The sequence below is a fragment of the Sus scrofa genome, chromosome 1 (genome assembly GCF_054392235.1).
Source record: "Sus scrofa isolate SSC_HxYL_T2T_F1_AM1 chromosome 1, Sscrofa_HxYL_maternal_Yorkshire_Landrace_v2.0, whole genome shotgun sequence".
Lineage (NCBI taxonomy): Eukaryota > Metazoa > Chordata > Mammalia > Artiodactyla > Suidae > Sus > Sus scrofa.
The window spans coordinates 17,588,270-17,612,146 of NC_139383.1; positions in this window are offsets into that span (position 1 = coordinate 17,588,270).

Genomic DNA, 23,877 nt, shown 5'->3' on the forward strand with positions numbered 1-23,877 from the left:
ACATAAAGAAGCTACATGGCGAAGCCTTAAGTCACTCGCCAATGAACACGGGCTACTGTTTCTCTTGTCTTCACAGGGAGAGACAGGTTAACTTTCCACTGGCTTACACATATGCTAAATCACCCGTAAGCAGCATTATAGGAGGGTGTTAAGGGCTCTGGATGGGACATAAAAGGGCCTGTCCCCAGCTCTACTTGCGTGACCCTGGGCAAGACACTGCCCAGGCCATAGTTTGATTTAGGAAGAGGCGGAATTAGGTAGGTCTTTCTAAAACGCAAACTTCACATATCAGTTGTGATGCCTTAATTGAGACCTGGTAGAAACCAGAGGAAAGGTCTTTTCTTTCTTTTGTTTTCAGGAGTAATCACTGATTGCCATTAGCTGGGTATCCCAGACAAAATTTTTTTCCACCTTGAAGCAGGTATTGATAACGATAGCTGACAAGTGTTAGCTGAGAAGTCAGATCTGAGGGAATAAAGAAAGCTACTCTTTTATATTAATTAGATACCTTGATATATATATATATATATATATATATATATATTTTTTTTTTTTTTAAATAGGCTTCTTGAGGAAACATTACCTAAGTCATACTCTGGAATTCTTGCTCACGGTCATCAATCATGCACTTTTTTTTTTTTTTTTTTTTTTTGGCAACTCTAGATCCTTAACCCACTGCCCTGGGCTGGGGATCAAACTTGCACTTTTATAGTGAATGGAGCTGCTGCAGTCAGATCCTTCACCCACTGCACCACAGTGGGAATTCTGTACTTACTTTATTATGATTAGTTAATTTTTAAAAAATATTTTATGGCTCTTTTAATGAGACTCTTTCTTCTTTCCACCTCCCCCTCCTTCCTTCTTGTCTTTTTTAGGGCCACACCCACAGCATATGGAGGTTCCCAGGCTAGGGGTTAAATTGGAGCTGCAGCTGCTGGCCTACACCACGGTCACAGCAATGGTGGATCCAAGCCACATCTTCGACCTACACCACAGCTCACGGCAATGCCGGACCCACTGAGTGGACCTGGGGATTGAACCCGTGTCCTCATGGATGCCAGTCAGGGTCGTTACTGCTGAGCCATGAGGGGAACTCCCATACGATTAGTTAATTTTTAAATTTAAACTTAATTCAATTAAAATTTAATCCTTTAAAATTTAAATTTAATTCAATTAAAATTTAATCTTTTAAAATTTAAATTTAAGGGAATGTCAGATGTGGTCAGTGGGTAGTGGGTCATTTTGACAGATGGGGTAGGTGGGGATACCTGTGTGAAGGATGCAGTGTGATGTGGTGGAAAAAGCAGGGAATTACCAGTCTAGTTTCAGGGCTGCTACTAAGTAGTCTTGTGGCCTCAGCCACCTCACTTCTTTTTTCTAGGCGTCTGTGTCCTCATCTGTACAAGGAAGGCATTGGTCTCACCATCATCTTACCCAATAATCCAAAGGGAAATTCTGCCCCATGGGATGTAGCTTTTGTTTTAGAGTTTGACTCTCAGAAGCCATGCCTATAAAATCCGAAGTTCAGTGTACATCCAAGAACAGCCATGGATCAGGCAGAGATTCAGAGTTAACCTGTCCTATGCTCTTTTGGCAACTGTGGGAGATACATACTTACTGTAAAAAAGAGCTCAGAATGCCAATAAGGCCCTAAAACATAACATTACATCATAAGAATTAAGGTTTTCTTCCCACAAACCGATTTATATTTCTCTGCCATAATTTTTTTTTTTTGGGGGGGGGGTCTGCACTCATAGCATGTGGAAGTTCCTAGGCCGGGGATAGGATCCGTGCCACAGCAGAGACCACAGCAGTGACAATGCCCAAGAGGAAACTCCACTCTGCTATAATTTGACAATATATGAACATTAAAAAAAAATCTATAAAACAATCAGGTAGGGAGTTCCCACGGAGGCTCACTGGGTTAAGGACCCAACGTCATCTCTGTGAGAATGTGGGTTTGATTCCTGGCCTCCATTAGTGGCTTAAGGATCCAGCGTTGCTGCAAGCTGTGGTGAAGGTTGCAGATGTGGCTTGGATCCAGTGTTGCTGTGGCTGTGGTGTAGGACTTCAGCTGCAGTTCCAATTCAACGCCTGGCCTGGGAACTTCCACATGCCGCAGGGTGCGGCTGTAAAAAGAAAAAAAAATCATGCATAATACTTGTGTTACGGGCTGAATTTTGTCCCCCATCCCCCGATTCCTATGCCGAGTCCTAACCCCAGTTCCTCAGAATGTGATCTTCTTTGAAGGGAGGGTCTTTAGAGGCAACTTAATCAAAATGAGATGGATAGAGTGGGCCCAAGTGCACATGGCTGGTGTCCTTATAAACAGAGGACATTTGGACACAGAGACATGCTTATAGGAAGGATGCCATGTGAACAGGAAGGCGCCCACCTGCAAGCCAAGGAGGGTGGCCTGGAACACATCCCTCCGGCACAGCCCTCAGGAGAATCCAATACTACTTGTGTTTGAACTTCTAGCCTCCGGAGCTGTGAGACAAGGAAGTTCTGCTGTGTAAACCACCCTGTCCCTGGTACTGCTGTTACAGACAAACACCGGCATCCTCTGAACAATGACTGTGGGTTACCTCTCGCACCCTACTGTGTGTCAAACACTCACACAAATAAAATCCAGATACTCTAGCGTGTGAGAGCTAAAAGAAGGGAGCAGTGGGAAGGGGCTGACAGTGGGGAAAGGCCATCAGCCATACCTTTTTTTTTTAGGTTTCAAAATGCTCCTCCCACCCCCCTCCACTCCAACACACACTATAACACAACTGATTCAACAAAACAAAAAAAAGCAAAACACCAAAAAAGTCAAAAGTAAAATAACTTTTTTTTTTTTTTTAAAAAAGTAAAACATATTTTTAAAAAAGTAAGACAAAAAAGTAAAAAGTAAAACACCAAAAAAAAAAAAAAAGAAGTAAAAACCTAACGAAGCCCAGTGATGGAGACGGTACACAGCTGGGACTGCCTGTGGCTCTGTTCTTGTTCAAGGTACTGCGTCCAATGACTCAACGCGGGCTTCAGGGTCAGCTGTTATCCCACCAAGTCCTCCACGGGGCATGTCCCTCCAAGCATTTACAATGTACCCTCTCGTTAATGACAAGAACTTTCCCCCAAATAAAAACAAATGCAGCAATAATGTGTGATTATTTCACATCACACAAAGATAGGCTATGTGGATTTTCTCTATTAAGGCATTTTATCAAAGATAAAAGGAGATGCTAAGAAATGGGCAGAGCGAATGCACATTAAAACAAGCACTGATTACATACAGCACGTTGAGATAGTTTCCAAAGATAAACTTCAGTGTGGATGTAACACCATTCTTTTCTTTTCTTTTTTCTTTTTTTGCCTTTTCTAGGGGCCGCTTCCCATGGCATATGGAGGTTCCCAGGCTAGGGGTCGAATCGGAGCTGTAGTCACCGGCCTACGCCAGAGCCACAGCAACTCGGGATCCGAGCCGCGTCTGCAACCTACACCACAGCTCACGGCAACGCCGGATCGTTAACCCACTGAGCAAGGGCAGAGACCGAACCCGCAACCTCATGGTTCCTAGTCGGATTCGTTAACCACTGAGCCACGACGGGAACTCCATAAGACCATTATTTTCAAATGCCTTATCTGGCAAAGTTTGGAAAAAAGTTTTTTTTTTTTTTTTGTCCACGTCATGGCATGTAGAAGTTCCCAGGCCAGAGACTGAACCTAAGCCACAGCAGTGACAAGAGCCACTGTAGTGACAATGCTGGATCCTTAACCCACTGCATCACAAAGGAACTCTGGAGGTAAGTTTTATAAAACCATTATGAAGGAAATGTAAACGTGCTGAAACTATATATTAATTGAAATCAATTCCCATTAACTTTCATATTAACAAGCTCAGAATTAAACACCGTCTCTAAATATTGATGGTTTTTAAGGCTCAGACAAAGCTGAGACAAAGGCTGGACTCAAACAGTGCAGAAAATAACAGAGGGCAAGCTTTCAGAGTTAACTACCTAGGCCAGGCAAGTGGGTGTGGCCCCAGACGAAAAGGGATTCTGGAAGATTTAACTTTACAAAGACGATGTTAGCATGTTCAGTGGGAACCGACAGACCAGTGGTTCTGGCAGAGTTCGAGGCTTTCAAAACAGTGAGGAGGAGTGGAATTGTCTCTTGCGATGCATAATTAGAACTGAGCTAAGTTTTGCAACTTGAATATCAGCAGTTAACTTTTTTCCCTTCAGATTTGCCATAGTAACTTGTCTGTATGTTATGTACATTAAACTTGATCTCCCTAACTTTCCCATGAGAGCTAGAAGCAATAACTTAGGCTTTATAGCACTGTACAAGATGCATTTTTTGGTAGGGGAAAGATTTTTAGTTATTTTTAGTGAGTCCCATTCCCATTGTGCACACCAAAACTTCAGTTTATTCTTTTATTTCACAAAATTCAAAAGTTTACTCTTTTTTTTTTTTTTTTTTTTTTGTCTTTTTAGGGCCCCAACCGTAGCATATGGAAGCTCCCAGGCTAGGGGTCGAATCAGAGCTGTAGCTGCCAGCCTACATCACAGCCACAGCAAGGCCAGATCCGAGCCATGTCTTCGACCTACAACACAGCCACAGCAACGCCAGACCCCTAACCCACTGAGTGAGGCCAGGGATTGAACCTGAGCCCTCCTGAATACTGGTTGGGTTCATTACCACTGAGCCACGATGGGGACTCCCAAAGGTTTATTCTTAAATGAAAGAATTCTTTTGATGCACTCCTTGGCATTCCAGATTGTTTGATCGAGAAGAGTTTTGAAACATTGAAAATCTTATCCATCCCTCTAGTTCAGATTTCCTGAACTAGAAAGAGACTGGTGATGGCTCCTGCACAGAAAGAAATAACAAACGCTTGTATAATTTACTGTTCACATAGTTGGTTAACACACATTCACCTTCCATTCATGATTCATAAAGTTTCCCATGGTTTAGAGATGAATCCAGGGTGAAGATTTTATTTTATTACTCATTTATTTTTTGGCCTCACTCGTGGCAGATGGAAATTCCCTGGCCAAGGATCAAATCCAAGCCGCAGCTGTGACCTACACTGGATCCTTAACCCATAGCACCGGGTGGGAGATCGAACCCTCACCTGCACAGGAACCCAAGACACCAGAGTCAGATCCTTAACCCACTGCACCATATTGGGAACTCCAAGTGTGAAGATTTTAGATGATGTCCCTTGCAGATGATGATTTAACACGGCATTTGTCTTCATTGCCCAATGAGAAGAGGCAGCTGAGGTGCTTGTTGAAAATGCAGATGCCGGCCCTTTCCTCGGAAGGTTGAGTCTGTGTTATGGAGGGTCTCTGGGGCTCCTGGTCACGGAGCAAGTTTGAGAAAGATTTTATTCTCTGACTTGGGTGGACACTGGAATCACTTGGGGAGGGAAAAAAAATAGAACTGAGCCTGGGTCACCGCCTAGAATTCTGACTTGATTAGCCTGGGGTGCAGCCTGGGTATTGGGATTAAAAAAAAAAAAAAAGTGTCTTTTTAAGGGCTGCACTCATGGCAGATAGAAGTACCCAGGCTAGGTGTTGAATTGGAGCTGCAGCTGCCAGCCTACACCACAGCCACAGCAATGTGGGATCTGAGGCGCATCTGCGACTTATGCTGCATCTTGCAGTAATGCCAGATCCTTAACCCACTGAGCAAGGCCAGGGATCAAACCCACAACCTCATGGATGCTAGTCAGATTCATTTCCAGTGAGCCACGATGGGAACTCCAGTGTCTGGATTTTTAGAAGCTTCTGGTTGATTCTCCTGTGAAGACGGGGTGGGGAATCACTGACTTCATTGAAACAACAGTCATTTAAGTGAAATGTGTGAAAACAATGCCTGCCATTCCCATTATGATATTCAAAATGCTTTTATAGACAAGTGTCTCATTTGAATCCTTGATAACTGGCTGAAGTGGAAAGAGTGGGTATTATCTTTCTTTTACAGAGAAGCAACCAAAAGCCACAGAGGAAGTTGCTTGGTCGAGGTATCACTAGAAGCAGAATTATGGAATTGGTGCTATTTGTCTTAGGATTCTACCACCTTTGCCTATTTCTTTGCCTCTTACTAGCTCACCAGCTACCCCAAGCCTCCCTTTACAAACAAAACAGAACAAAACAAAACAAGACTTTTGGGGGCCCAGAGCTTCTCTTCCATCAGAATTATTATTAATAATAATATTAATAACCACCACATCAGCAGCTAACATTGAGTCCTTTCTATGCATTGTGCCTGGGCTCCGCATAGATTATCTAAATGTCTCAGAGATGCTGTAAGGTGGGTAATCATTCCCATTTTACAGATGAGGAAACTGAGGCTTAGAGAGTAAGAAACTTGCCAAAGGTCACTCTTGTCACTCATCTAAATCTCTTCTTCTTTTCCTTGCAGCCAATTGAATTTCGGCCAGTGAGAGAGAGGAATGAATCTGAGAAAGTAATTCAGAGGAAGCTAGCCCTCCTGGGTTGTTCTGCCACTTCTAATGTGGAGACCAGATCTCTTAAGAAACTTTAGAGCCAGCCATTTAAAAACGTGAGTTTCTAGCCCTTGAAGAGTTTACTTGGAGAATCATGGGTTGTTCATTCCCAACAACCTGCTTTGTCTATGCCTGGGTTAACCCTGCCTTCCCAGAGACAGTCCATGATACATGGACTTGGCATCTGAAGGCTTGAACCTGAGTCCCAAATGTTTTTTATGAGCTGTGGGGTCTTGAGCCAGTCACATCCAGGATGTGGCTTAAGGTTCTGAGAAAATCAGGCCCAGTTGGAAAATGAATCAATATTCTCTCTGAGGTTTCCAGACTACTGAACTTATTTTTTTCCTATGTCTGTTGTTGTTCTTATTACCCTTATTAACGTTACTATATAAATGAGATATACTATACTTGAGACTGTACAATAAAATGAAATATCTATTACATTTTATTATAAATAACATGTTTAGTACAGTGCTTGGGACAGAGTAAGCAAATAATCCTAGATATCATTAAAGTTATTGTTTGTCCATCATAACTAATCATTAATAGTACAGGAAAACACAGAAATATTAATAGGTGATGATGACGGCATGATTGCTTTTTTCGTGTTTTTTTAATAGCCACTCCTGTGACATCTTGGAAGTTCCCAGGCCAGGAATTGAATCCAAGCTGAAACTGTGACCTACACCACAGCTGCGGCAACATCAGATCTTTGACCCACTGTGCAGGGCTGGGGACCAAACCTGTGCCCCTGCAGCAACTTGAGCTGCTGTAGCTGTATTCCTAACCAACAGTGCCACAGTGGGGACCCCAGCCTGCACACCTTTTTACATGTGCAGAATTTATTCTTTTTATTTAAGTATCCAGCGAGGTCAAAGTAAATCAAGTCAAGAATCAGTTTCCTGGAGTTCCCGTCATGGTGCAACAGACACGAATCCAACTAGTAACCATGAGGTTGTGGGTTTGATCCCTGGCCTCGCTCAGTAGGTTAAGGATCCAGTGTTGTTGTGAGCTGTGGTGTAGGTCACAGACACAGCTTGGATTCCGCCTTGCTGTGGCTGTGGTGCAGGCTGGCAGCTGTAGCTCCCATTCAACCCCTTGCCTGGGAACCTCCAAATGCCTCAGGTGTGGCCCTATCAAGACAAAAGACAAAAAAAAAAAAAAAAAAAAAGGATACAGAAGACAGTGACGACCTTTCTCTTCCTAGCCAATGCTTATTAGAGAAGCAGAAATTATCTAGTAATCTGTCTACATTTTTAAAGCAATCTTCCTTCATATTTTGGGGGGAACAGTAGTTCTTCTACATTCTAAATAGGACGGAATTATAGATCTAGAGACTATCAAGCTTTAACTTGCCTAGCTGAGAACAGGCATGCCTTTCGCAATGCCTTTTGTCAAAATAAAAGATAACAGAATTCTTTCAAATTACTGTCAGTGAGGTCTATGTCTTTGGACCGCTCTTTCATCAGAGAAAAGTGTTATGTTGACAATGAGCAAGATGCAGCTCTATGTGACCTTAGTCAGTCCCAGGTGGAGTGCTGGGAAGGCTGTTCTTCTTTGTTTTGAAGAGCTAACGGTAAACAAAACACATAGGTGCATACCTAGAATAAATGATTGACATGTGAATGTCACTTGCCATCATAACAGAACTCCCTGCATCCCTGATGAATATAAAAGTTAAAACACCAAGGAGTTCCTGCTGTGGCACAATGGTTTAAGGATCTGGTGTTTTCTCTGAGGCAACTCAGGTTGGATCCCCTGCCCAGTGCAGTGGGTTAGACAGATCTGGTGTTGCTGCAGCTGTGGGGCAGGTCGCAGTTGCAGCTTAGATTCAATCCCTAGCCCGGGTACTTCCATATGCCGTGGGTGCAGCCATGGGGGCAGGAATATATATATATTTGAATATGACCCTCAAATTGTTCCTGGGCCAGCTCATTCTGTTTCCTTCTCTTTCCATTGTCCAGACAGGGGAAGGAAAACTGTAAGAGTCAAACTCTCTTTATCCCATGATGGTTTTCTTTTCAGGCTTCAGTTCAGCACAAAGTGTATTTCTCCGGTTGAGTTAGGAACTCCAAAAATAGACGCCTGCCATGGCAATGCAGAGAGACATCTCACTGCAGCCGTGCTCCTGGGCACCGCTCTAGTCATCAGTTTTAATGAGAGCTGTTAATATCACCTCCATCAGAATGGTGGCCCTGGGCTGACGTTCTGGGCTGTGCACAGGTGCTCTCGGCCAAAAATGTAATGTAGGTTATTACATTATCAATGAGGCACAGATGCGCTTTCTGTCTGAACTCAAGGTGGTGTTCCCACCAAGTGCATAACTCTTTCAGTGGGCCCAGGTCTGTTTGTATCAAAATGCGGTTCTAGCTCAGTGAACCTGAGAAGTGCCTTCTGCTTCTCCAGGACACAAGTTTAGAAAACACGCTTAAGAATGCAAGCAGGCTGGGCTCTCAAAAGGCAGTAGAGGGTTTCTGAAGAGCAGGAGACTCGCCCCAACACCTTCTGCTTTTTCAGTGAGAGCAGCCGCTCCTGCATGTTCATTCATGGACTCAACGGGTTTTTCTTGGGCACCTACCCCGTGCAGGTGTCCTGAGGAAGCCAGAGATGATTCTGCCAAGGACTCTGCACTCAGGCGCCCTAAAATGATTTCTACCATCTCTGATTTCTCTTTAGAACTATCTTGCAAGAGCTGTTCCCAGAGCCTCTAGTCCTAACATCATGGTATTTTTCTTTTCTTTTTTCTTTTTTTCCTTTTTAGGGCTGCACCCACCGCACACAGAAGTTCCGGGTCTAAGAGTTAAATTGGAGCTGCAGCTGCCAACCTACGCCATAGCCATAGCAATGTGGGATCCAAGCCACATCTGCGACTTATGCTGCATCTTGCAGCAACGTCAGATCCTGAACCCATTGAGTGAGGCCAGGGATTGAACCCGAATCCTCATGTATACTAGTTGGGTTCTTAACCCCCTGAGCCACAATAGGAACTCCATCATGGCGTTCTTCTACAGAGTTGAATGCTTAACCTAATTTTACGCCCCCAGCCATGTCTCCATTTTCCTAAGCTTAAACTGCCATTCATTGAGCTTTTTATTATTCTGCTTGGTCCCTGGGATCTATCTGATTGGAAGCCAGCTTTGTCGTAAAGCTGGCAGCCCCTGCAGTTAGCCTGGCGTGCTACCTTGGCTCTGCCAAACCAGTGTCAATGCCTGGGTGCTGGGAACTGGCTTTGAAAGGCACCCGGGGGCTCCCACCTATGGGCCACCTCACCTGCCTATGTCTTTTTTTTTTTTTTTTTTTTTTTTTTTTTGTCTTTTTGCTATTTCTTGGGCCGCTCCTGCGGCATATGGAGGTTCCCAGGTTAGGGGTCTAATTGGAGCTGTGGCCGCCAGCCTACGCCAGAGCTGAGCCGCGTCTGCAACCTACACCACAGCTCACGGCAACGCTGGATCCTTAACCCACTGAGCAAGGCCAGGGACCGAACCTGCAACCTCATGGTTCCTAGTCGGATTCGTTAACCACTGCGCCACGACGGGAACTCCTGCCTATGTCTTAATGTCACCCCTCAGGGATGGACTGGTGGCTCAGGGAGAGAGTGGGTTCTGAAGCAGTCTTGACTCTGAAAGTGACACTGCCTTCCCTGCTGTCCAGGACAATTGGTCTCTTACACATGAGCTAAATGGCAAGGAAGGAGGTCAGTACACTGGCCACCATGCAGCCTCCCTACTGTCATTTCAGTTTTAAGCACAGGGATGGACACAAGTAAAAGAGGATGGACATAATTAAGACACTGAAAAGTGTGTGTGTGTGTGTGTGTGTGTGTGTGTGTGAGAGAGAGAGAGAGAGAGAGAGAGAGAGAGAGAGAGAGAGAGAGAGGCAGAGACAGAGACAGAGAGACAGAGAGAGCTTGGAGAATCGTGCTGTGTTTTCCTGGGCATCTGAGAACACGCAGCTGAGGAGGGCAGGAGACCAGCATGGTGAAGACCTAGCATTCTCCAATCCTCTGACCCCCTGCTTGTTGCATAACCCTGGACTGTTAGCCAAAGATGACAGAGGATCCTGAAGATAAATGGGTCCTCTTCTTTCCTCTTTTCTTTCCACCCCGACACCTGACGTCAGACTCTCCCCGCCCCCCTTATCCCCATTCCTCGTTCGACTGATGGTTTGGCAGTGGCAGCATGAAGGGATGGCTGGGGGCATCAACCCTGTTGCAGGGATGTGGCCGTTGCTGGGAAGCTCAGGACTGTCACTCCTGCCGTCCGGTTCAGAGATGCAAAGATCCAGGCCAGCATGTGGCGGTGGCCGTTCTACATGGCTGGCCTCGTTAGGAAGTGGGTCTCATGACAGGCAATTTGCTGCTGCCACCTGTATCTAGGACTCTTTGGCTAAGACTCTGAAATGCATGCAACCCCCTCTTTTCTCCCAGGGTTAGTTTTCACCACATGTTCTGTTTCTACTCAACGTACACTGTCTTGTTTGCATTTCCATTTAGCACCTGAAAGAGTTGGATCGCCTCTCCTTTCTTCTAGTTAGATAGGAAGGCGCATGTTTTATAATTGGGAGGAAGGCAAGGACATAGGGGACCCCACAGTTGACAAGAGAAAGTAAATGTCAAAGAGACATGCGTCTGACTTGGGAAGACTTGGGGGTGCAGCAAACCCCTCCAAGGAGAACCTGAGTTTGGGCGAAATACAGAGGTGGGGGGGTACTTCCTGTCTAGGGACTGACCATTGACTGCCTCTTGTCAGATATCAGGTGGACATCTTTCTGGTGATTATCTCAATGGTAGAAAATTTGGACAGCACATTGTTATTTACAAAGCGCTTTTTAGGAGCTGTACCCACTATTATACAGATTCGAAACAAGGTACATAAGAAGCTGATTAATATTATATTTATATATCAAATGTACAAATGGTATCCTAAGATTTTGTGGGGGAGGGGAAGCAGGCAACTATAAAATGATTAACATAAGTTAAGTGATATCTATTTATTTATTTTGCTTTTTCGGGCTGCACCCGCAGCAGATGGAGATTCCCAGGCTAGAGGTTGAATTGGAGCCTCAGCTGATGGCCTACACCACAGCCAACGCCAGATCTGAGCCACATCTGTGACCTATACCGCAGCTCATGGCAATGCCGGATTCTTAATCCACTGAACAAGGCTGGGGATCGAACCCTCAATTTCATGGCTCCTAGTTGGATTTGTTTCTGCTGTGCTGCAACAGGAACTCCTTAAGCGATATTTAAAAATAATTTAGGTTCAAAATAGAAATCCTTTCCAAGGAATATTTGATAATTTAAAAATTGAGCTTCTTGAAATTTCATGAAAATTGAAAGTCACATTGTCAAAATGGCATCCTCTGAGCTCTGCTCTGCTCTTTTTTTTTCCTTTCTTTTTAGGGCACCCATGGCATATGGAAGTGGCCAGGTTAGGAGATGAATTAGAGCTGTAGCTGCCAACTTACACCACAGCCACAGCAACGTCAGATCTGAGCTGCATCTGCGACCCACGCTACAGCTTGTGGCAATGCCTGATTCTTAACCCACTGATCAAGGCCAGGGATCCAACCAGCATCCTCATGGATGCTATGTCGGGTTCTTAACCTGCTGAGCCACAATGGGAACTCCCCGATTTCTGTTCTTTAGTATTTTCAAAAGATCATAAACTTCAAATAGATGCACATGTTATATTTAATCTCAGACTAAAGAAATGTTGGTTCCTAAATATACTATTTTGTTCAGAAATTAAAAATGAGGGAAAGAAATTAGAACTTAAAAAGCCAAGCTTTGCAGTGCATTGAAAGGGTGTTAAAAAGATGAAAAGTGCCTTAGTCTTCAAAAGATCTTATTCCAACCAAGTCTTCCCCAGCAGATAAGGTCTGGCTCACTCTTAGTGTAAGGGGCACCTGTTGGGAGATCCAAGGTCTTCTCTGTGACAGGGAGTCAGTCCCCAGCCGTATTTTCTCCAGGCATTTCTTTTTCTCCATCAACCTTATAATTCACTTATGCGGTTAATAAAAAGGTATTAAGCCAGGTGTGTTCTGGAGGTATAGCAATGAGTAAGAACAGTCTTAACCCTGCCCCTCGGAGTGTACGTGAGATATGCAATTGCTTGGGGACATTTGGCCATTGCTCTGAAAGAAGGATCCAAGAAAGATGTTTGGACACTCTCTCTGCTCATACAGCTCATTTGAAATTTGAGGACCGTTTATAGAATGGGTGCTGGCAACCCTGGCCGTTCCTAGAATTTTGGCTTAATCCGGCCACCAGGAACATGAAGAGTATAGTGGATTAAGTTTGGTTCTGTTTAATTTTCCTAATCATGGACACTGGTCTTGAATGACTCCAAGCTCCCCTGGAACAAGAGTTGCCCCACTTTGAGCATAAACATTCTTCCATCCTTGCCGACAACAATCTCTGAGTGCCATCCACTCATAACACACAGACAGCCGAGGTAACAAACTGGATAGAAAACGAGAAAAATACCAGGCTGTTTGCATTGGGACATGGTAACCGCAAAATGAGCAAACATTTAATTTTGTTTATTGAGGTCAAGGTGAAAGCTGTTGAATCTCTCACAACAACTTAGGGCATTTGATGCAGGCTGAGCATGTTGTTCTGAAATGTCAGAATGTTCCATTCTGATAAGCAGTCAACCGGTATTGAGTTCTCCCTTTGTGCAGAGCTCTGTGAAGTGCGACCGAAATGCATAAGGGGAATGAAAGAGGATACAATGAAAACTGGAAGCCGTGAGTCAGTCAACAGTGAAAACAATCTGAAAAGGCTTTCTGGTTTTGGTTGATTTCAGACTGAATTCCTGATGAAGGGGGAGAGGCCCACCCAGACTTTCCACGCGTGCCTTATTTTTAGGGGTCTCTCCTTAATGCACGGGGGCTGATTGGGCAGTAATTTTTGCCTACGGAGTAAGTAAGGAAATCTCAGAACACAGCAGCCTGAATTTATAGGGAAACTGTGTGCTGTCTTGGACCCAGGCAGGTGTTTGCTAACATTTGAGGATGGGAAGCCTTTGGACAGGGCCTGGAAGAAGGGCAAGTCAGCACTCCCAAGCCTCGCCTCTCCCTTTTTTTTTTCCACTTCCCTCTGGTGAGGGTATGTTCAAGATAAAATATCGAGAGGTCATAATTATCAAGAGGATAAACGAACAGGCTTTGGACTTCTGAGGCTTAAATCATGGCTCCACTATTATTATAATAATTATTATTCATATTATTATTATTTTAGGGCTGCATCTGTAGCCTATGGAAGTTCCTAGGCTAGGGGTTGAATTGGAGCTGCAGCTGCCAGCCCACTCCACAGCCACACAGAATCTGAGCTGCACCCGCGAGCTACACCACAGCTCACAGCAATGTCAGATCCTTAAGCCACTGAGCGATGGCTCCACTATTATTAACTCTGTGACTTTGGGCAGGTCAAGCTCTGTGGGCCTCAGTGTCCACATCTGTAAAATGGGTCTATTGTGAGGATTAAATGAGATAACAAATACATAATTGCTTAGCATCGGACCCAGTCCTGAAATGGTTAATAAGCATTAAGTTATTATTATTATTGATAATTACATCAGCTCTATGGGGGAAAAAAAAAATCAAAGTTTTCTTTTCTCTTTTTCTTTTTATGGCCACACCTGCAGCATATGGCAGTTCCTGGGCCAGAGGTCGAAACAGACCTGCAGCCATAGCCACAGCAATGCCAGATTTGTGCTGCATTTATGACATAACACTGCAGCTTGTGGCAACACCAGATCCTTAACCCATTGAGCAAGGCCAGGGATCGAGCACACACCCTTACAGTGATGACATTGGAAACTTAACCTCCTGAGGCACAAAGGGAACTCCAAAAAAAAAAAAAAAAAAAGTGTTAGGTGGGATTCTTTAGTTTGCTAGTTCCAAAAATTCCCCAATCTAACATAAGCAAAAAAGTCATATGTATTCTAACAAGTTAAACATGGGAAAACCAAGTACTCACTTATTAATTCTTTTAACAACCATCTGTGGAGCATTTTGGATGTGCTCAGCAATGGGTGAGCCAATGAGGATGCAGAGATGAAAGTAAGTTTCCATTTTCTAGGCACTTGAAGTCCGGTGGAACAGATCAGTAAATACATGGATAATGACCATATAGCATATGTGTTGAACACATGCAGCTCTACAGACCTATGCCTTTGAAAACACAGAGTTCATGAGAGACGAGCATGCAATACCCAAAGGATTACATGCTGACTCAAGCCTCGCATTCTCACTCGAAAGGAATGGAAGAGGGAAGTCAGAACACAGGAGAGATGAACACAGGCACTGCCTCACACCCTGTTGAGTTCCTAGCCTTAGAAACTCTCTTCTCCCCAGGCTGGGATGTCATCTTTTGGACTTGAAGATAAATGCTGGCCTTGGACGGGAGCTTAAGGAGCTCTGGGAACTCCAGGCCAAGGCTTTGGAACACAGGTTCAAGTCAAGTTTGCAGTCAGGGCAGGCTTGACCCGACACTCCAGACCTGATACTCACTCTCAATGTTGAGGATCAGAACTGGGCTCTCTCTTCCTTGTACATATTTAAACACTCTGGTTTTGGCTCTGAACTCCATGCTCATGCGTGGACTCCTGTGATGGCTTAAAGACTTCACCAATGACCCCTCCCACTCCCTAGGGTTTATTTTTGTGTGTGTTTTTGGTAATAGTTCTATTGGGATATTCCACATATAGAATACAATTCATTCATTTAAAATTTACACTTTGAGGACTTTTTAGCATACTATAGTTGTTCCACCACCACCACAATCACCTTCAGAACATTCCATCACCCCCTAAAAAATCCTTTGCACCCCTTAGCTGTCATCCCAATCCTTCTATGCCCTCCAGCTTCTGGGAACCATTAATCTACTTTCTGTCATTACAGATTTGCCTCTTCTAGACATGTCACAGAAGTGCATGCTGTGGACAGAATTATAGCCCCCTAAGTCCGTATGTTCTAGATATGTCACAGAAGTGCATGCTGTAGGTGGAATTATAGTCCCCTAAATCCATATGTTCTAGACATGGCACAGAAGTGCATACCATAGATGGAATTATAGTCCCCTAAACCCGTATATTCTAGACATGTTACAGAAGTGCATGCTCAGACTGAATTATAGCCCCCTAAATCCATATGTTCTAGGTATGTCACAGAAATGCATGCTACAGACTGAATTATAGCCCCCTAAATCCATACAGTGAAGTACTAACCCCCCATTGTGACTGTGTATTTGGAGACAGGGCCTTGAAAAAGCTAATAGGGTTAAATGAAGTCATAAGGGTGGGGACCTGATCCGACAGGACTGGTGTCCTCAGAAGAAGAGGAGGAGACACCAGATATGTGTGTGCACAGAGGAAAGGCCATGCAAGGGCACAGTGAGAAGACCGTGGTCTGCTGGCCAAGCAGAGAGGCCTCAAGAGAAACCAAACCTGCCAAAACCTTAATCTTGGACTTCTGGCCTCCAGAACCATGAGAAAATAAACTCCTGTTGCTTGAGCCACCCAATCTGTGGTATTTTGTTATGGCAGCCCCATCAGATTAATGTCATAGATTCATACAACCTGTGACCTTTTATGTCTGGCTTCTTTCACTTAGCATAATGTTTTCAAGGTTTAATCCATGTCATAAGATATATCAGCACTTCATTCCTTTTTTGATGACAAATAATATTCCATTGTATAAATGAACCACATTTTGTTTATCCATTTTGACAGACATTTGGTTTCCAACTTTTGCTGCTCTGAACCATAATGCTGCTATGAACATTAATGCACAAGTTTTTGTGGGACCATGTTTTCATTTATTTTGGGTCTACATATGTAGGAATAAAATGTATGGGTCATAGGGGAACTCTATGTATATATAGAAGAACTGCCAAAGTCTTTTCGAAAGTGGCTATACCATTTTACATTCTCACCATCAGCGAATGAGGCTTCGAATTTCTCCATATGCTTGTCAGCATTTGTTATTGTATATGTTTTTGACTACAACACTCCTAGTGGGGGTAAGGTGGCAACTCACTGTGGTTTTGTTTTGTGCTTCCTTAATAACTAACAAATACTGTTGAGCATCTTTTCATGTGCTTACTGCCCATATGTACATCTTTGTTGGAGAAATGCTTATTCAGATCATTTACCTATTTTTAATTAGCAGTTACTTTTTAATTTGGGTTTTATTGTTTTTTTTTTTTTTTTGTCTTTTTGTTGTTGTTGTTGTTGTTGTTGCTATTTCTTGGGCCGCTCCCGCGGCATTATTGTTGTTGTTGTTGTTGTTGCTATTTCTTGGGCCGCTCCCGCGGCATTATTGTTGTTGTTGTTGTTGTTGCTATTTCTTGGGCCGCTTCCGCGGCATATGGAGGTTCCCAGGCTAGGGGTTGAATCGGAGCTGTAGCCACCAGCCTACGCCAGAGCCACAGCAACGCAGGATCCGAGCCGCGTCTGCAACCTACACCACAGCTCACGGCAACGCCGGATCGTTAACCCACTGAGCAAGGGCAGGGACCGAACCCGCAACCTCATGGTTCCTAGTCGGATTCGTTAACCACTGCGCCACGACGGGAACTCCCTAATTTGGGTTTTATTGTTGAGTTGTAATTATTATATATATATATTCTAGATACAAGTTCCTTGTGAGTCATCAGATTTGGAAAAATTGATCTCATTCTGTGTGTTATTTTTTAACCTTTTTCTTTGGTCTTTTCAGGGCCACACCCGAGGTATATGGATGTTCCCAGGCTAGGGGTCTAATCAGAGCTGTAGCCGCTGGCCTATGCCACAGCCACAGCAATACCAGATCCAAGCTGCATCTGTGACCTAAACCACAGCTCACGGCAGGGCTGGATCCTTAATCCACTGAGTGAGGCCAGGGATTGAACCTGTGTCCTCATGGTTACTAGTCAGATTCATTTCCGCTGAGCCACAGTGGGAACTCCATATGTTTTAACTTTCTTTTTTTTTTTTTTTTTTTTTGTCTTTTGCCATATGCTCCTGCGGCATATGGAGGTTCCCAGGCTAGGGGTCGAATCGGAGCTGTTGACGCCAGCCTACGCCAGAGCCACAGCAAAGCGGGATCCGAGCCGAGTCTGTAACCGACACCACAGCTCACGGCAACTCCGGATCCTTAAACCACTGAGCAAGGCCAGGGATCGAACCTGCAACCTCATGGTTCCTAGTCGGATTTGTTAACCACTGCACCACGACAGGAACTCCTATTTTAACTTTCTTGATGATATTCTTTGAAGCACTACAGTTTTAATTTTGATGATGTCCAATTTATCTAATTTTTCTTTAGTTGCTTGTGCTTTTGGTGTCTTATCTAAGAAATCATTGCCAAATTTAAGGTCATGAAGATTTTTCTCATCTGTTTTCTTCTAACAGTTTTATCATTTTAGCTTTTATATTCAGATTTTAGATAATTTTTGATTTAATTTTTGTATATGGTGTGAGGTAAGGGTTCAACCTTCATCTTTCTGAATGTAGATTCCCAGTTATCTCAGCATTGTTTGTGGAAAGACAATTCATTTCCTCACTGAACTGTCTTAGAAGTTTTAATAAAAATGAATTGACCATAAATTTAAAAGTTTATTTCTGGACCCTCAATTCTACTCCAATGATCTACATGAGTATCTTTATGCTAGTACCACACCGTTTTGATAATTAATAGCTTTGTAGTAGGTTTTGAAATTGAGAAGTGTGAGTCCTCTGACTTTGTTTTTATTTTTCAGAACTGTTTTGGATATTGTGGGTCCCTTGAGGTCCTCTGTGCTTTTGAAGGATCATCTCTCTCTGGTGCCTGCTGCTAGGATCTGTCTTCTAGCTGATGCATCCAAGATTGGCCTGTAAATATGGCAGGCCTACAATATGCACTGGTCCCTGTATGCCTCAGTATTATTTAGTCAGTCTGTCTGAATAGGCTTTTTCTAGCCCCTGGAGCTAGATCTTGTTAATCCAAGTTTTTTTCTCTCTCTCCTCTCCCTCTCTCTTTCTCTCTCTCTCTCTCTTTTTTTTTTTTTTTTTTTAATTTTTTTGGCTATGCCTGCAGCAATCCAAGTTCTTGATGACTACCTTGTGGAGGAGAAGATCTAATTGCAAGCCTAGCTCTGGTGGTATTTCAAATAAGATTGATATGTATAGATCTGATGGTTCATTATAGAACCCTAAGAATTAATTAGCTTTGATGGACAACTTGTTAAGTGTAGCCATGCTCTGGCTGTTTTTCTAACTTATAAAAGTAATATTGTCATATCTTAAAAAAAATGGCAAACATTAAAAAAATCAGAACTTGTTAAAATTATAATGTAATTATCAGTGATCTAATGCATTTGCTGTAAAGATAGGCTCTTTTTTCTTTTTTCATAGAAAGAAGTTTTTGATCCTTTTTGGAAATAAATTCAAATTGAAAATCCCATTATTTTTTATTTCTTTTGAATCTGTGGTTTCCTTAATGGTGTGAGAGGCCATTCACATTTTTGGAGGCATGAACAAGCACAATCATACTTTGGGCCTAGGAAGTTTGTTATGTTATAAGGGTGCATTCATAGGAATATATCTACCTGGATTTATTTTGAGGTTAGGCTATGACTTAACACGTAGTTTGCCTTTATTTATTTATATATTTTTGACTTTTTAGGGGCTGCACCCACAGCATATGGAAGTTCCCAGGCTAGGAGTCGAATTGGAGCCACAGCTACCGGCCTATGCCACAGCCACAGCAACACAGGGTCTGAGATGCACCTGCAACCTACACCACAACTCAAGGCAATACCAGATCCTTAACCCCACTGAGCAAGGCCAAAGATCAAACATGCATTCTCAAGGATGCTAGTCGGGTTGGTTAATGCTGAGCCACTATGGGAACTTTTTCCTCTCTAAAAGCATACGTGCATTTCCAAATGCATCATCGTATCCTTAGCACAATTCTTAAGACTGGCTACAGATGTTGAGGTTAAGTGGATGTGGCCTCCTAAGTCATTTGAATGAAGGGAGCCACACCATTCATTGAAACCTGGTCTCTGTCAATATTGACGCTCAGATTTTCTACAGGTTGACCAGCAAGGGGCACTAAAGCATAGCATCTCTTCCCAGCTCCCTCCCAACAACATCAGAGGTTTCAGGAAGCAAGTAATTGGACATGAATCTGGGAGCCGTGTGCTCTTAGAGTCAGATCAAAACACTGGTGGCAGTCTCTTTGATATTTTTTCAAGGGTATTGATATTTTTTAAATGAGAAAAATTCTGATTGGGCAAAAAGACAGCAAAACAATTCCAAATACAGAATCACTCTTTGCTTGCAAGCCATAATTCTCCTGTCTAGTCAATACGATTAGGTAAACCAGCAGAATCCTGTCATTGCTTTTCTGTGAATTACTGCATTTTTTTTTTTCCACCCAGAGAACATAATGGTCCAGCCACATAACGAGTTCCTAAAAGGATGAACTACTTGATGTTTCGGTGACAAGCAATTATTACAGAGGCCTACTGGTTGGTCTTTTTTTTTTCATTCCCCTTAAATTTTGCCTGCCTATTTATTTCCATCAGCCAGTAAAGATGACTCTTTTATTGTTTCAAATAAAGGATGCAATCTATATGCTAGGCACACATTATGAATAATTCCTTGTCATAACAAGGCATGAATGTCCTTCAGAGACTGGCACGAAGTTACTGGAGCTGTTTAGTATTTGGTAATGGGGTTTTCTTTTTAATTTTAGCTTTGATCCATACTTAATCACTGCGAGGTATTGAAACACTAAAAATGACAGCACTCAATAATTAGTTCACCAAGCTGGAAGCTAATACCCATTATTCTTTCATTCCAAATCAAAGTCGTTTCTGGAAGCTCTGTCCACTTATCAATATTCTAGAAAGGACACATGTAAAGGTAATTAATTCAACATAAGTGTTCAATTAAAGCTCTTTGTATAATGCTTTGAGATAAATTCATTCCTTTTTCAAACTGGTTTTCTTTTAAGACGTAGGTGTTTTTGGACCTTGTTGGTAGCAGCATGTGAGAAATGAATTAAAATGGACCACATACTTCTTCACCCAGCTCTCTTCCCCTCAAATACAATCCTAAGCCTCGAATGGCTGATTACTTAAGAACCCTTAAGAAGGCTTCGCTTAATGATGGATGGTTCAGAATATGTTTTCTAATATTTTTCCCTCTAGAAATTGGAGGTTGCAGAGCAAAGATTTTTAGGGGCCGAGGCAGATATTCGAGAGTGAAATAAAAAAGAGCAAGAGAAAGAAAAGACTGTGGATTCCGTGTTCTCTGAACAGCCTCCAAGGTGTCATGTCCTGGCCACTCCAGATGATCCTGGTGTGTCCAGGGGTCGTGCTCTTTCTGCCCCCGGGCTGTTCTTCTCTCTGATGTGGGGAGGTGGAGACAGAGGTTGGATGTGACTGGATCCTAAGAGCACAGACCCTGGAGTGCTAGTTGTGTGACTTGGGGCAAGTGACTTTCTTATTTTAGTCTCCATGCATTTTCTGTACAGTGAAGGGTCACTCATTCATTGAACACATATTTATCAAATGCCTGCTACGTGCCAGGCACCGTCTGAGGATCAAATGAGAGAATCAATACGAAGTGCTTAGCGCCGTGAACACACATAGCAGCTGTTATTATCTATTGAGAATCTACTGCGCTCAGACGCTTTGCCATACACTTTGGGCAATTCCTTAACATTTGCCTACCTTGGTTTTCCTCACTTACGAGGGGAGATTCTTGTCTCACATGGCTTTTGTAAGATTTAAATGAGGTGACCTATGTTAAGTGCTGAGAACAGTGCGGTCATGTAATACGTGTTATATACAGGTTTCTAGCACCACCGGTTTCTAAGTAACAGCGGCGTGGTGTTACTAACAGCATTTTCAGGATGAGTCTGCTGAGGCTCAGGGAGGTCAAGGTCACTGGCTGGTAAGCTATAGATCAGTAGTTTTACCTGCCTGGTTCCAAAACCTGCCTGTGTTTCCCTTCGGAACCTTGGTGCCTCCTAGAAGCATGGAACACCCTGCTTGTGGTCACGCAGACTGTTTACACATGAACTTGCTCATAGCTCTGAAATGGTACCTCCCTGGTTCCTCTGAGCCTCTGTTACCAGGGGCCTGTGGGTGGATGCATGTGCACGAACACACACACACACACACACACACACACACACTCTCATCCATAGTCTTGGCACTTAGCCTTCATTCTGAGCTATGCCCTCTCTCCTCACAGAAATTATACCACCAGATATGCATTTATCAGAGTTGCCATCCACTGCTCTAGAAACTACTTTTAGTTAGGTGATAAGTAAAAAAAAAAAAGAAAAAAAATGCGAAAGTAGTGTTTTAATCTGTGAGTCTTCTCAAGGACAAATCTGTCTCACTGGCTTGCTCATTCATTCATTCAGCAAACATTCACTCTGAGCTAAGCCCTGGACCAGGTAAATTCTTTTTTTTTTTTTTTGTCTTTTGTCCTTTTAGGGCTGTACTTGTGGCATATGGAGTTTCCCAAGCTAGGGGTCTAATCGAAGCTATAGCTGTCTGCCTACACCACAGCCACAGCAACACCAGATCCAAGCCGCATCTGCGACCTACACCACAGCCCATGGCAACGCTGGATCCTTAACCCACTGAGCAAGGCCAGGGATCGAACCCACAACCTCATGGTTCCTAGTCAGATTCGTTTCCACTGCGCCACAACAGGAACTCCAAATTCTTAAATCTTTATTACCCACGTGTGATGTTGCCTCTTTATAAAATATTGGATCCTAATTGTAGATCTTGTAACAATTAGTTTAAAAGGACAGAATGCAGGGGAAGACAATAGTTTTTGTTGGCTTTTCACATGCCCAGTGGTTGTCACTGACTGCCAGTAGCAGATAGTTCTATCAGCCCCTCACAGCTTAAATAAGAAGCGCATTTTCTCAACGAGTCCTTTGTATACTTCCCCTTGGGAAACACACAGCTACAAATTATAGGAAGATGCTTTCAAGCCAAATGAATCTCCTTCCGAGAATCACGAGGGAAAGTGGCTGCTTTCACAAACTCTTCTTTTTAACTTGATGAAGTTGAAAATGTTGCAAATGTTCTAAAGAGCACATTTGCTCCTTAGCAAGGTGATGATGGATTTCTGGTAAACGAAGTTCCAAGTCAAATATAGAAACTGCTTCTTTATAAAAAAAAAAAACAAGGTACAGTTTTTCCCTCCCAAGTACCTGAATCAGGAGGGAATAGATTTTTGAGGATTTGCACCCACACGGCATGCATTCTCAATTTTATGCCCCTCAAGAATCTTTATCAAGAACCTCCATATGCTGTGGGTGTGGCCCTAAAAAGACAAACAAACAAACAAAAAAAGCTCTAAATTTTGAGAATGCATTAGCTGTGTGTTGTTCACTGAGCTGCCATTCTTTCTTCTTTTAATAATATTTCAACTATCCCCTAAGGAAATGTTCATACTGCTCTTGATTAAGAAACAAAACCAAAGGAATCAAAAAAAACAAACAAGAAAATGCCCTTAGTGCCTTCTCCCCTCATCTCATGGGAATGAGTGCTGTGGCTATGGCTCATGGCCATCTACACTGGGCTTTATCCTTCGGGTCTCTTCTGGGGCACGGCCTAGAAGGCAGTATCAATTCCACTCAGCTCCATCATTTGGAAATATATAAAGAGAGAACAGGAATTTTAAATATTTCTGACTTGTGTTAATTGTCACTATTTAGGGGTTACCATGAAGTTTCTGCCAAGAAGTTGATCTGATTTGATTTTTTTTTTTAGGGCTTCAGGTGCAGAATATGGAATTTCCCAGTGTAGGGGTCAAATAGGAGCTTTGGCTGCTGGCCTACATCACAGCCATAGAAACGCCAGATCCAAGCCATGTCTGTGACCCACACCACAGCTCACCGCAACACCAGATCCTTAACCCACTGACTGAGGCCAGGGATCAAACCCATATCATCATGGATATTAGCTGGCTTCGTTACCACTGAGCCATGATGGGAACTCCCAAGAATTTGAAATAAGGGACTAATATTGAGAGTTAAATGGAAAACTCAACATGTAATGTATTACAGATATACACAAAGATACATACAAAGTGCCTTAAAAAGAGACTTGTTAAAAATGTTTGCCCATCACCATGATCAGAACAAATGCTCTTGTCCTGGTTTTCATCCTCTTGCTGCTGGAGTGTGGCACTAGTTAGGGTTTCCCAGGGACAGAGGGGCCAGGATGATCAGTGTGACAGGAGGCAGGGCAGTAGCCTTTTATCAACTATTATAGAAGTATTCCCATAATTTAACAACTGGTTTGCAAAAGTGGATTTTCTAAGTGAACGGGCCCCCTCTTGCATGGGAATTTTCCAAAGAAAGCT